Genomic DNA, 14,585 nt, shown 5'->3' with positions numbered 1-14,585 from the left:
GTTTAGGGGAGAGAAAATGGGAATAGGAGGGAAGGGGCGGGGGGTAAGTTTGGTCACAGCAGTGACCAGGGGTCTCATTTATAACAGTGTTTTAATAGTGTGTAGGATCCATACTAAAAATGTACGTGCGCACAACATCAACATTATGTCACTGCAGTATTTATATGTTATGTTAATGATCGCGTCAATCAGTGGTATCCACCACCCTGGGATATCATTTGTTTACTTACAGGTGCATACATTCTCTGGTCGTTTGTTATGCCTCTTTCAGGCCCCGCTTTGTGCGCACGCAATGGTTATAAATAAGATCCCAGCTCATTCATCTGGTCAATGAACTCCAAGAGGGAGGAGGAGGAAGAACGGGTGACTGGAGAGCAGGGTGATGTGGATGGGGTTTGGGGGTGAAGAAGGTGAATCCTCACAGGTGGTTGTTGGTGGGGGTGAAGACTTTTCCTCTTGGCTCTGATGTCTCTTGTGATTAAAGCTCTCTTCAGGCAGGGGCTGAGGTGGGTCTCTTTCAAGGTTTCTGCCGCATTGTGTTATGTCTTCTCCTTGTTTTGATTCCTCTTGTCTCTTGTCCTTGGCAGAGGGAACATATGGGTGGATGCAGGATGCAAAATCGGTTAAAGATACACAATTTTACTCCTGACTTGTTAAGGCAAAGTCCACCTGCCTTAAAAAGATGTCTGCGGTGCCTGAAAAAGTTGAAATGGTCAATAAAGTGCACTGAATGGATGGTACATGAGGTTGAGTGCCATGTGTTCAGTGCAAACAATCTACAAGGTACAAGGTAATTTATTTATCATTATATAACATAAGATTGTACAACAAAATTAGGTTAGTAGTCCTTCATGCTACACACATACAATACATATATATATCCTACAGTTATTTACATATATACATACATGTATATACACCCAGGAAATAATTTTGTGCATTTTTTAAATTTGCGTCTGGGGGAATGCAAGACAGCAGCAACAAGATAGTGAAGATAATAATAGGGTTATTATCTTCACATAAAAAGCTTGACATCTGGAAATAGTTTTCCATCCACTTTGACTGTGCTTGAGCACCAAGCACCATCAATGTAAACACACTTCCCCTCATCCCGCCGGAGTCTTGCACTTCTTCCGCTCAGGACACGGTCCACCTGTTGCATACTTGATCTGGGAGGTTGGTGGAGTATGTCTCTGACCGGACATTAGTTAGGAGCCTTAAGTCCAAACTGGGCCAGCTTGGATCCTATCCCGTGTCTTCCTGTCCTCCCGGGGCGATCACACAGCACCCACCGTCGTGTCTGGTCCAGATGATCTGGCTGGGTGGATGGTCACAAGGTCACTGCTCTTTAATTCAAACCCTGGCTTCCTTTTCTTATGAATAGGTAATACGTATTTCAGCAATGAAGCCAGAACATATAAGATAACAGATAAAAACAAAAGAGTTTGAAGGAGCTTGCCTACATGAAGCAGCATTTACATGCACAGCTGTTGCCATAATCTAAATCTCTTGATCCAGTTGATTTGAACACTTATGGCTTAGCCCTTTCAATCAGATCCAATCGGACATCATTGAATGATGTTTCAGCAATAAAGCCGATTTTTTTTTAAAACAAAAAAGTAGCAACTTTGAAAGCGCTACCAGCTGCAATCTGCTGAATCTCTCAACTCCACTTCTGACTGGTGGTAGAAGGCCACTGATAAACACCTCAACATTCAAGGAGCTGAGTGAAGTACTGAAACAAGACTTTACTGATCTGTTGAACACAAACTGTTGTTTCACAACATTATTGGTCCCTATCAGAGTTTGAGGCCCAGTCGTTAGCTTTCTACTTTAAGGTACTACCTGTAGCCCATAATCTGATGGAATCATTGCTCCCAAAAATTCATCAGTACCAATAAAAGACTTATCATTATATCATTGCCATTTTTCATTAGTTATTGATACGAGTTATCATTGAGTTATCCATCCTCTTATAAAACAACTGATAACATGAGCTGGCACTCACTGTTAAATGTTAGAAACTATAATACCCAATCTCAAGCTTATACTTCAAAAAGAGGAGGCAATTATTTGTAATTTGAAAACATTTCCGAAACCAAAATGCTTTTACAACATTTTGAAATAAAAACACTTAATTGTCATCCTCAAGCTCCTCTTCTGTGGAATCAGATCCCAGTTTGGGTTTGGGAGGCAGACACCATCTTCACATTTAAGAATAGGCTAAAGCCTTTCCTCTTTGATAAAGCTTATAATTAGGGCTGGTTTGGGTGAGTCCTGAACCATCCCTTAGTTATGCTGCTATAGGCCTAGAATGCCGGGAGACTTCCCATGATGCGCCTCTTTCCTCTCTCCTTCTCTCCCTCTCCATCTGTATGCATTTTTATCCCATTACTGCATGTTACTAACTCAACACCTTCTCTATCAGAATCAGAATCAGAAATACTTTATTGATCCTCGAGGGGAAACTCTTTTGCTACAGCGGCTCACTATCACATCAATGCACACAGGAATAGAAGAACTAGGCAAAAAATATAATACACTATAATACAGGTCAGAAAATATATTAAGTACCAAGTGGGTATAAGTATAAAATAAAATAAGTGTGAAGTACAAAGTGGGTTTACCAGTTGATGATAATAATATGGTATAAAGTACTAGTGCATGAACTGCCAAGTTAAGTGTAGCTTATTTATACTAGGATATTGGAGGATATTGCACAGCAGTAATAGAGGTATGAATAAATATCAATATCAATAAATAGGGAATTTAAGTATATTGCCCAGGAGTATTAACACAGGATTTTGCACAATTAGATGGCTCTTCTAATTGTGCTCCCATCCGGAAGTCATTCTCAATTGTCACAATTGAGAAGTTGTTGTTAGTTAATGTTATGTTGTTGTAATGTTAAGTTGTTGTTAGTTAATGTTATGCTTCACACAGACAGAGTCTTTGCATGCTAACTAACTCTCTTTACCCTGGCACTGTTTATCCTACACAGTGCACACGTACTCTTCAATTTGGCCCCGTTTATTCTATACAGAGGCACACTCTTTAACATACATGGCCTTGCCACCATTTTGAATGAATGAATTCTTTGTCTGACAACATGCTGCCTAGGCAATAGCCGCCATCTTGGATCCAAGCAGCCATCTTGGATCGCACACAATTGCACACACCTTTTGTTCAGTAGTTTGGTGTATTTAGAGTTAGACTTCATTGTGTGTTTTTTACTTCAATTATTTTTTAATACATGCTTGTATATAATTATGCTGGTTTCTTTAATGTTGCACAAGAGTGAATCATCCTTCAACCTACTAGCTATTAATGGTAATTTTGGTTATAGTTATTAATTTAATTATTAATTAAAGTTCCAAATTGACAGTTTATTTTATTTTATGAGACCCAATCAATTGATTGGCTATCATTTCTCTTCTTTAAGAAGAGCGGTGCCCCCAAGGACTTTATCATTAAAGTTATTATTTATGATTATCTTTGATAATCTTGATAGCCATAGTTAATTGATTGCACCTAGAGAAGATGGTGCCCCTTTAACCATTCAAAATATTGTGAGGTAACGCAAAACATGTTGAATGAGTTAATCTATGGAGTCCAATGGTACCTACACCACATACTTTTGGCCACATAGTGTATATATATAATAATATATGTGCATACACTGTATAGATAGTTTACTATCTACCTTTTGTGTGTATTTGTGCAGGTTAAGTGTGTTTTGTGTCATGTCTGCATATCGCTATAAATAAGCCCATACAATATGTGCATGGACTATATGGACACTGGTGTCTGTGTGTTTGTGTTTATATTCATCTGCATATGTATTTATTATACACATGGGCACTTTCAAGTTTGTATGTCCAGTAATTTCATGGTTGTATGTTTGCAGATATGTGCGCATTTGCATGTTTCACTCTGTGTGTGTTTGTGTGTGTTGAATGGTGTGAGTAACAGAAGGGAGAGCTCAGCCACTCGAGGTTGATTATGATATACATCTGTGTTCGACCTGGGCTCATAACCCTGTCACTTTAGAACATATCATTATGAATAAACAATCTCATTCCTGAAAAACCACACTGACTGTGCGACTGCTGAAGAATGGCCTTCTTTCAGATTAACGACTGCAATGGTCTAATCAGATGAAGAAAGGGCTGCCTGGGGCAGGGAAATGACTGTCTATTTTCACAGGTAATTTGCTTAATGCTCCTTATTAAGATCACCGTTGTGATGGTATGGTGCAGTAGCTGACCGACAGCCACATTGGGTTTGCTCATGAAATACAGCTTCAGCCTCTTTATTCTGGGGCACAATTTCTAGTTATTATATTTCACTGCAGATCATTTGTAATTATCACAGATTTGTGCTGTCTCCACAATTAGCCTGCCCCTGCATCAAATAAACCCCACTGGCTCATGCATATGGAGTAAACATCCCCCTTCAAAAGTGCACAGGTTTTGTTCCCAAAATTTTACGATCACTGCTCACTCTTTTTTCATTCAGAACACCATGCCAATCAAGCCCAGCATCAAGGGACTGTGATTTAGCAGCTCAAGCTGGCAGCGCTGTACCTCCATAGGCACGGGCTGGTGCTCCGTCACTGGTGGGAACGTGCATCCTCAAGGGGGAAATTCTCCTTCCTGAGAGGGACAAGACTCCCCCTAACCAGGAGCATCTGGGGTAACAGTACATTGACGGTGCAGAGTGGCAAAGGCCATCAGGCTCCCTACATATCAGATATTATAATCTAGATGGTGGTGACAAATACTAAAGAGAAAAATGAAGCAATATAATTATATCAGTGTTTGAGCCAGGATTGTCTGTGAGGGAGTCAAATGGGCTTTTATGATTCCTTAGTTCTTTTCTAGGGGGTCACTGCATCACCAGTCAGACCACAAATAATACTCTTAAAACTGTAAACCAGTTGGGTTTCTTACATTAGACATGGAACTAATTTTGTTTCATTTACACTAAACAAATAAGATTTTTCAGGAAATTATAAAAATCATATGGATGAAAAATAGGGTGATTAAAAAAGTTTATAGGGGTTGGGCCACTGACAAATATTTTAATCAGTATTTATCTTGAAATCAACTTTAAAGAACTTAAATTCTGTATCTACAGTATAAAACTAGACCAATTGACTGTAACTCACATTTAGTGTTAACAGCTAGATTACTGTAACACTCAAGAAAGTGGAATTATATGACCATATCAACATGCAATATTGTTGATGAAAAAAGATCAGACTAAAATGCAGTTTAAAAAATAAACTTTACCAAAATTTCTCTTTATTTTCGTTGACAGAAAGAGAGAGACGAAATATTGTAGACTTTTTTCAATGCAGCAGTTCAGTTTCCTGTGCCATGTGTGCCAGTTTCAAGTTCCTGTGCTGCGTGCGCCGCACCAGGACTACACCGCCAGTCAGCAGGACTTGGAGTAACTTGCATCAACTATTTTACAGAAAGTAAGTTAAAGTTAACAATGAGGTTTGGGAGAAATAAATGAGGTGATATGTGTGCCCATTTTTGGGAAGAAATGCTGAAAAAAAACTGAATGCATTGCTTTATCAGAAGGGAAGCAATGTGGCCATAAAATAGCTGGTAAGAATGCTACAAACCTGAAGAGACACATTAAAGCTCACCACAAAGAAATTGAGGTTGATTAACGAAACGTTAAGTTGTTTTTTAAGCAATATTAAGTCATCTAGTAAGGTGGTGGTGTTACATTATGTAGGCTGTGTTTTATAGCCAAACCGAACTCATTAAGCTAAGCTAAGTGATTAAAAGTCGAAAATATCAACAGTTTTCATTGACTAAAACTATACTAAAATAGTTCTGGTTTTCTTTGACTTAGATAAACTGCCCAGACTTTTAGTCAATTAAAACTTGACTAAAAAACAGGATGAGGTTGACTAAATATGATAAAAACTAAAAAAAAGTACATTTGACACTGGACTAAGACTAAATAAAAAAATAGCCGACAAAACTAACACTACTGCTATGTAGTCTTCGACTTATGGTAATAATAAGATAACTGTTGGTAAGTCAGACCTGACAATTATCGCTAGATATCAGATATTATCTAAATTGATCCTCTTGCTCTACAGTAAGTGGGGATTCAGACAGAAAACAGTCCTGCATTAAAACAGCGTAGGGGGTTGTGTTGGTGGGGTTGTGTTGTTTAAGGTACCAGTGAGAATTAAATACGATCCAGGAAGTCCAGTTGGAGTAACAGATTATGGGATTAAGCCTTATTACAACAATAATACTCTCAGACATGTTTTTTCAACTCTGGAAGTTGTAAACACTAAAAATGATAAGCCTGCTAACAGCATTGATCCTGTTGTGTATTTTATGTGGGACAACTGGCCTCAAATAGGATGTAGTGACGGAACATTTCATGTTTTCAGGGGCTCGTTGCCACCCTGGTATATACATAAATATATGCTCTGCTCAGTTGCTGCTTCCATCTTTACTCAGATAAAGTTGGAATGATACTAAGCCAGAAAAAAAGAGATCCTCATGGTTGCCTTTTAATAAAGGAATAAAGTAGGGTACAAATAGAATGAACCAAAATTCAAAACTTATACATACAGTATATTTAACTGTGCTTTTGCTCTGTAGAAACAAGCAGGGCAACAATCCTTCCTCTTTCTTTGGACTGATCAGATTTACATGTAAAAAGTTTCAGGAGGCCTTTTTCTTGCACTGCCAGATTTTCAAGGCAAAAATGTCATAATAACAGCAGACAGCCGTACAAATTTTGAGGAGAGGTTACTTTATTGAATTTACAACTTCAGGCTCCCCAGATTAAGCAGATAGCGAGACTTGCAGGCAGGCTAAACCGGGATAAAACAGACGAGGTGTAGCGATGTATTTGTATTCACAGGGCCCTGCTCAGGTGTTCAGAGAGCTACAGTAAAGCCTGTCAGATCAGCTTTGGCACTGGAGAAAGGACAAATGTTTTGTCAGGATATAGAATTCCATTGGAACTTATTGGGCACAGAGAGCTATTTAAACCCCAATTTCAGCACTCATAAACAAGAACAGAAGGCATCTGGCACAGTGAATGAGACTTCAATGCAGCAATATTACAATATATAGAATGTCTGCTGCATCTCACAGTCGAAATCTCAGTGTAAGGAGATATGAAATTTTAGCATCTGCTTCTACAGTAAATTTGTGGCCAGCACGAACAAATAAAACCCTAATAAAGGCCTTAATTAAAAAAACAATGAGGGATGGAATTACCTGTAGGGTGAATAAGGGGAATTTCCCTCCCTCCACAGAGAACTGAATGGACTTTCCTTAACCTTCCTTTGACCATAAGAAACACGTCTGCAGGGACTTATGGAGGACACTAATGAAAAGTTTTGTGACATATGGCCAATATGACAGGATGGGCATGGCACCGACCTTGGACCGACCTAAGGGCCAGTATTCCAGGCTTAGGAATGATCTCTGGATTTAATCAAGGACTCATACAAGGCAACAAAGGAACAAAAGAACTGAGTTTGTAATGCAAAATTGAGTGTACACTAATTGATTTGGGATTTTTACTTAACAATATAAGAAAAATGGGAAGTTGTGTTAATGATGCGAAAAGTTAATATGTACATGTCTAATCAGTAAATTGATCATAGCTTGTAATAAGACAAAAAGTAGTAGTTGGAATGCCAAATATGTGTGCATATATATATATATACACACACACAGCAGTATTTTGAAATCAATTCTTTGACAGGCAGGAAGCCAGTGTAAAGACCTCAGAAATGGGGTGATGTGATCCACTTTCTTGGTCTTAGTGAGGACACGATTATTGACTGCCCCTTCCCCTTCCAGCACAGCTTTTCCCTTGGTCATTTGAACCACCAAGTGAAACTTTACTTGGTGATACTGGGGTTGATGCTGTAGCATAAGAGTAATTAAAAAGACAGAGGTCAGAATTAGGATCTCCAATCAATATTCGAACAATATTGAATGGCTTGATATTGAATTTTCCTTTGTGCTTCTTAACAAGCTCCCACCTGCTGAACGGTGCATTAAGTTGATTTGACTGGTTAATGTTAAAGTTTTCATCCACTTAGTGGTCTCCTGTGTTTCCACAAATTAATACATCTTGCCAATGTCATGGTTTTGGGTTTGTGTTTAGTTATTTACTGTTTTATTTTGGTAAGAGAGTTCTCCCTCATGTGTCTTGTAGCTTTACTTCCTGTTTTGATTTTCTGCCTGTACTTATTTGTTACACTTGTCCCTCCTTTGTTACTGTGCTCCTCCCCAGTCTGCTTTTCCCTCCACACCTGCCCTGTATCAGCGTCGTCAGCCCTGCCTGCTCCCTGTGTTTCCCCCAGCCAATAGGCTCCCTGTCTGTTCTCTCCACCTGCACCTTATCCCCTTCAGTTAGTATTTGAATCCTGTGTTTCAGTTCAGTCTTTGTTGGATCCTTGTCTCAGTCTCATCAGCTACGGACAGTTCACGCTGGAGGTTGTTGACTGTTTACTGTTGTCAGCCCCAGCTGGACTGGGAATAAAAATGGCCCTGGCCTTTTAGACCCAGACTTTTAAATTGTAACATGCAGAATTTCGGAGACGAAAAGCTTGGGTTCCGGCAAATGGTTCTACCCTTCGAGCCTTCATGTGGACGAACACTCGGACAAATTCGTCTTGGAATATTTCAATACCGAATGCGGAGTGTTCCAGATGTCATTACGGCTGCCCATCAAGGTGTGGGTGAAAATGATGGTTGAAAAAGCAGAAAAACTGAAGGATCTCTTCCTAAGAAGTCATCGAGATGTTGAGAACATTCTGATGATGAAAAAGACTCTGTTTACAGAAGACACCACCACCAACTCCTCCTCCGACTCCGCCCTGTAATTCATTCCGCTTAAAACGGGTACCCCGGTAACTTCAGACTCTCTCTCTCACACACACACACACACACACACACACACACACACACACTGAGAAAAAGCATGTCTCTTCCTCTTCTACCACAACCAGAAAACACAGAATCATCTGCAATTCTCAGAAAAGCCATGTCTCACCCTTGTATCACGCTCCCCGGGAGCCTGGATACCATCGCGACCTCTGCAGCAGCAGCACCGTTGGAGGCCGAGATCTCTACATCACAGACCCCTCTTAGGATACGACCAACCTGTTTTGCTACACATCAAGAATCTACCGCATTCCCACCCTCGTCTTGGAGCCAGCAGGCTTGATACGGTTCCTGAAGCAGCACCACTGCACATCGGGAGCCCTACCCTCAATTCAACACCTCCACCTTCACCACCAGGGACTCCTGACTGGATTCTACCTCCTCCTACACCATCTCCCTCCCCCGACTGGCCCTCTTCTTCTTCTTCTTCTTCTTCTTCTTCTTCGGTATCCTTAGCTCCAAGCGCCTCACCACCCCCTCTCCCAAGAAAGGATGAACCTGACGGGTGCTCTCTGACCTATTTCTGTATGGTGGTTTGCCTGTTGAGCAAGGTTCTGACCACATACAGATCTAAAATCTGTAACGGCTATCAAATTGATCACCCGAGTCAGCTACAACACGAATGTCTGTTTGAGATGCAGGATTATTTCTTCCAACGGCACCACAATGAGTTGACGAAATGGCTTTGGATGGATTGTTTTATCAGAGCCATCCAACGGGTGCTTCAGGCACACCATATCCACGTGTCTGCATACAGAGTCCACGGCGCTTCCGAGGCCTTTCTTCATAACCTCAAAATGACAAGACGCATCGGAGAGAAAATGGAGAAGATGTAGGACGCACTGATCGGACAAGACAAGAAAAAGATTGAGCTGATGAACTATGTTGCAGACTTTAGGAAGGGAATTGAGTGATGGGATGAAAAATGGGTAATTAATGCAGAAAACTTGTGACTTATATAGAGGAATGTGTAATTGTTAATCAGTGTTTTAGATCACGTGATTAAAAACAGAGTCACCCATGTTGTGGATAACAATGTTTTTTTTTTTTAGATGAAGTTGCTAGACTAGAAAAGATTTTGGACATTAAAAATTGGGATCAGATTGCAAGTGGCACATTTCTTGCAGTAAATAAATGCTCAGTGTTTGATACCTTTTGTAAAATCATAAAAGAGATGAAAATGTCTCATCTGTTTACGCTTTACACTTGTAGACGTTGTGAGTTATTGTGTACTAAACAACATGTATCTGAATACCTGGAATGAATTCAGAACATTGCACAATGATATTTAGAAGAATCAATGTGTTGAAGTTAACCTTGAGTACTTTGAGAAATACTGTGTGTTTATAGTCAGTAAAACGATTTAAAGAAGCTTGTGTCTCGTTGTTTTTCAAAAAACCCAAGAGAGGAAACATGGCTGAAAAACGTGTCATATAATCCATGTATTTTCAAAACGGGCTTATGCCAGAGCCTTAAAGAGAAAAACAGGAGTCGAGGTCTCTATGGCCTTTGATTCTATTTTAAAAGAAAGCCGGACCCCTGAAAAGTTACAAATGGACACGGGCAAAGAGTTCTTTAACAAGAGCTTTGAGGGATTGATGAAGAAACAAGGAATTAATAATTTTGCAACAGCCAGCAAACTGAAAGCGTCTGTTATTGAAACATTTAACCTTACACTGAAAACGCGAATGTGGAGGTATTTTACGGCTACAAACAGCTGTACGTACGTGGACATCTTACAGGAATTACTTGACAGCTACAATAACAGTTATCATGAAGTATAAAAATGACCCCATGCAGGTAAAAAGCCTCTCGAGTATTTGAAAACCTGTACGGTCCATTTCCCATACGTGACAAAAACAAATTAAAGATGAATTTTAAGGAGGGAGATTTGGTGAGAATATCCAAACTGAGAGGAGTGTTATCAACAGAGTTATACTGATTAATTGTTTACAGTAACCGAACGCATACCTCGCCAACTCCCTGTGTACAAACTGAAAGATTATGATGCAGAACCTATCCAAGGCACGTTTTACGAAGCAGAGTTGCAAAAAGTCAAGGTTGCTAAAGACAAAGCATTTGAAGTGGAAGAAATTCTGGACAAGCGTGTTGTCAGGGGTAAAAAACAAATGCTGGTGCATTGGAAAAACTGGCTGAGAAACCTCAAAAATGTATAAAAACAGGTACGTTGAATCTGATTCATTACAGCATAGACCAAATCTCAGGAGCAGGGCTCAACTTTTCAATCCAAAGTCTGCCACCTATCTGGCTGATATAAAGGAAGGATTTTATCACATGTATTGTTTATAGTGATGTGGTATGATATCAACTGGTTGGTGACGCTTATGCGCCACTCTTGAGAACAATCGCTATACAAGGGACGTTTGGGGACATCGTCACGAAGTATTTTAATACTGCGTAAAGAGTTTCCCCTTGGGGATCAATGAAGTATTTCTGATTCTGATTCTGATTCTAATCCACCCTACTACCTACCAGTGGTCAAGCGACACATCGAAAACATTCACACTGACATAAAGACAGATCAAAATAACCCTGTAAATTTTACCTTTGGGAAGACTATCGTGAAACTCCATTTTAGACCTTCCAAAAAATCCTCTGTGACAAAAATGATGCATCAGAGGCTCGATCCTCACAGTTTTGTGAGTTATTATGAAAATCAAGTAGGGGGTGCTCTCCCTGGTTTTTACGGGGCATCTGTTATGTACGGGAGAGGAATCAGTTTGATTTTTTTTCTAAAATATTTAGTTTTGTATCGCCTTTGGTGAAAAAATTATTTGCCATTGCTAAGCCTCATCTTAAATCAGCCACAAAAAACATTGCCTCGGAGGTGATAAGCCATGCAGTTAGTAGAATAGGGGTTCAATCGGACAACGGGCCTCAAGAAGGATCTGGCTGTATGATGGTTTTAGCCAGAAGACTGAGGAAGAGACCTCCCGCCTACACAGCAGTGGGTCTCATCCTTTCAATTATCCTCTGAATACAATTTTTAACCAATGCAACGCTATCCTGGGGGATAGGTTGATTTCACAATCCAGTGCAACTCACCCTTACAGAGCGACGATACGCTAAAAAGTCAGTTCACTGCCGGGTTATTTTACAAAGACACGGCCGGAGACACCTGAAAGATTTCTCTGTCAGGCATCAACTGGGAAGAATTTTAGCAGGGTTACTCTTTAGTCGTTTTTATTCATTGTCGTGCGTTTCGAACGGAAGTTTAAGACTGGAAATGAGATTCAGAGAACCTTTGCCCCATACTACCACTCTCATCGTTTATGCTTGTTATGAGTCTATTTTGAAGATCAATTCCAAACGACAGGTGCTTGGACTATTACTGAGACAATATGAACAATCATCAATTGGATGGATTACTACGTCATTTACTAGGAGATGCCTTTTGCGGAGTGTGGGCTGCGTATCAGTTACCTTTACTGCGTCAATCCTTTCGTCAACACACACCCTGCACACGAACCAGGAGAGCACTGGTTGGCCCTTACTTTCGAGGAAGGCAAAAAAGGCAGCTTTTTTTGATTCTTTTGGATGCTCCCCAGAGAAAACTGTTGTGAATCTATTTTATACCACTACAGCTTCAGCACGTTCTGTCTATGGTGTGCAGTCAGCATTGTGTTTATTATTTATACCACAGATCCTGGGGTCAATCTTTTGAAAATGTGCTGTCTTTGTATCAAGATGATGTGATGAAAAATGGTATCAAAATTTTTGAAAAAATATCAAAGTTGTATGAGGCTGCAAAGAGCCGGATCTTTTCACCACACCATCTGTTCTTTACAAATGTTTAAAGAGTGTTGCAACTTATAAATAAAGATGGATCTGGAGACGGTTAAATTAGTTTGATTCATTTTTTATTCAAATAAAGCCAGCTAGGGGATAAAGGTATATGTTTGTTTTTTTGTTTTCCTGATCTTAACGGCAGAGGTGATGTTTGCATCTCATCATCCCAATGCAGTGCTAAGGGCGTCTGTTTTTTCCCCTTCTTCAACACTAGGAGGGACCCCTCATCGTAATCATCCCAACGTGGTCCTCCCTTTTGAAGTTTATGATATTGCTCGTGAGCTCGGGGGTTACTCACCAAGGATGAAGGGATGCTGAGCTCCCGTAAAGTATTTAGAAATCCCGTCCATCCCTTGGATTCTCTGGATTTTTTACAGGTCTAGCAGGTGTAAGCCTTTCACAATTTCTCCCTTATGGACAAACTCTCCAGAAGGAGCCCATCCACGCTTGGTTAATTTCTTAATATACTCTGCATTGTTACGGTAGCGAGCAGGTAGGTTTTGCAACATCTTGCTAGCTTTCTTGTTTGTCTTCTCGCTGATCTTCTTGCTCCCCAGATTCTTTGGTTAGAGTCAAAGTGATACGATGGTCTTCTTTCTCATCTTGATTGAGCAAATCTAGGTATCTTTGCAGCAGAGCGTTGTATTTTAATTTTTTTTCATGGGCGATCAAACCTTTTTCATTTAACACATTCCTCATTTTTACATCCAAATCATTTTTGGCTGTACGTCTCATCATTTCCCCGGTGTTGGGAGCAGAAGCTACCGACTGACTCAGACGGTTTACCTGTTGAGGCAAAATCAAAAACATCTTTTGACTCATGATTTATCTTCTAATAAGCCCTCCAAGCAGCTCTCCAAACATCGACACCACCTCTGACAGCAAAGGTAAAAGAAAACCTCAAGACTGTTTTTTTAATTGGCCAATTGTTTTCTGAGTTTTTTATATTGAGCCGAGGTCGGGGGAATGTGTCCTTTTAAAAAGTTTGAGAACTCGCACAGAGACTGAAGAAAGTCAGATGAACAATGGTTGAGAATATCTTTACGTTTCCGTGGTGTGGCGTGACATAAAACTCGTAGTAAAGGCGCGTTTCTTTTTAAACGCACTGACATGCTGGATCAAGACTTGGGTTTAGGTAGATAGATGATGGGCCACTGATGGGGGAGTATTCCCGTCCTTATTCTGTATTGTTCTGCGCAGCTGGGTGTGAGATCAATGATTAAATACCCGTGAGGATCTTTGCTAGTGCCTTCAAAACCTTCTAGTAAAAAAGCTTTTCGTCCAGGAAACATTTGTTGAGCCAATATATTAATCTGAAATCTGGGCTGGACAGGTGTGGAGCTGGGGACCTCGGGCGGACGGCCCGGGGGCTGGACAGGTGCGGAGCTGGGGGCCTCGGAGCTGATCTCCTGAAGTCTGTGATGGAGACTGACACCATCCGAAGGCCAGACAGAAGACCGGCGGCGAACACTGAGAGTCACAGGAGGCTGGCGGCGGACGCTGAACCCTCCGGGAGGCCGGCGGCGAAGACCGAGAGTCTTTGGAGGCCGTTGGCGAGGACTGACCCTTTCTGGAGGCCTGCCCATCCGCTCAGGGACCAAGAGCGGGGCCAGGGACTGGCAACGAGACGTCAGAGTGGGGAGCTGGCGACTGGACACCAGGGCGTGGAGCCGGCGACGGCAGGACGTCAGCTGCGATCCAGCAGAGAGTTCAGGGAACTGCTGCTATCCAGCCGGGAAAGAAGTTGACTGTGATCCAGCAGGGAGTACGGGAGCGGGGAGCAGTTGCAACCAGGCAGGGGTTGCTGTCTGCTGTGTTCCAGTA

At 40.9% G+C, this 14,585-nt stretch overlaps 1 protein-coding gene across 2 annotated transcripts in view; it reads right to left on the bottom strand.

Annotated features, from left to right (window-relative positions):
- The window catches only part of LOC122863211, a 62,738-nt gene that overhangs the window by 13,745 nt on the left and 34,408 nt on the right, over positions 1-14,585 (bottom strand). Inside the window, exon 4 of one of the 2 annotated variants that reach the window (XR_006374947.1) lies at positions 405-1,318. The exons of the other annotated variant lie outside the window; for it this stretch is intronic. The gene's annotated coding sequence lies outside the window, so the exon portion shown is untranslated. Of the gene's footprint in view, positions 1-404; positions 1,319-14,585 lie in introns of those variants that run through there. 2 annotated transcript variants of the gene reach the window in all.

Source organism: Siniperca chuatsi, linkage group LG16 (genome assembly GCF_020085105.1).
Source record: "Siniperca chuatsi isolate FFG_IHB_CAS linkage group LG16, ASM2008510v1, whole genome shotgun sequence".
NCBI classification, from domain to species: Eukaryota; Metazoa; Chordata; class Actinopteri; order Centrarchiformes; family Sinipercidae; genus Siniperca; species Siniperca chuatsi.
This window is presented reverse-complemented; position numbering and strand designations above follow the sequence as displayed.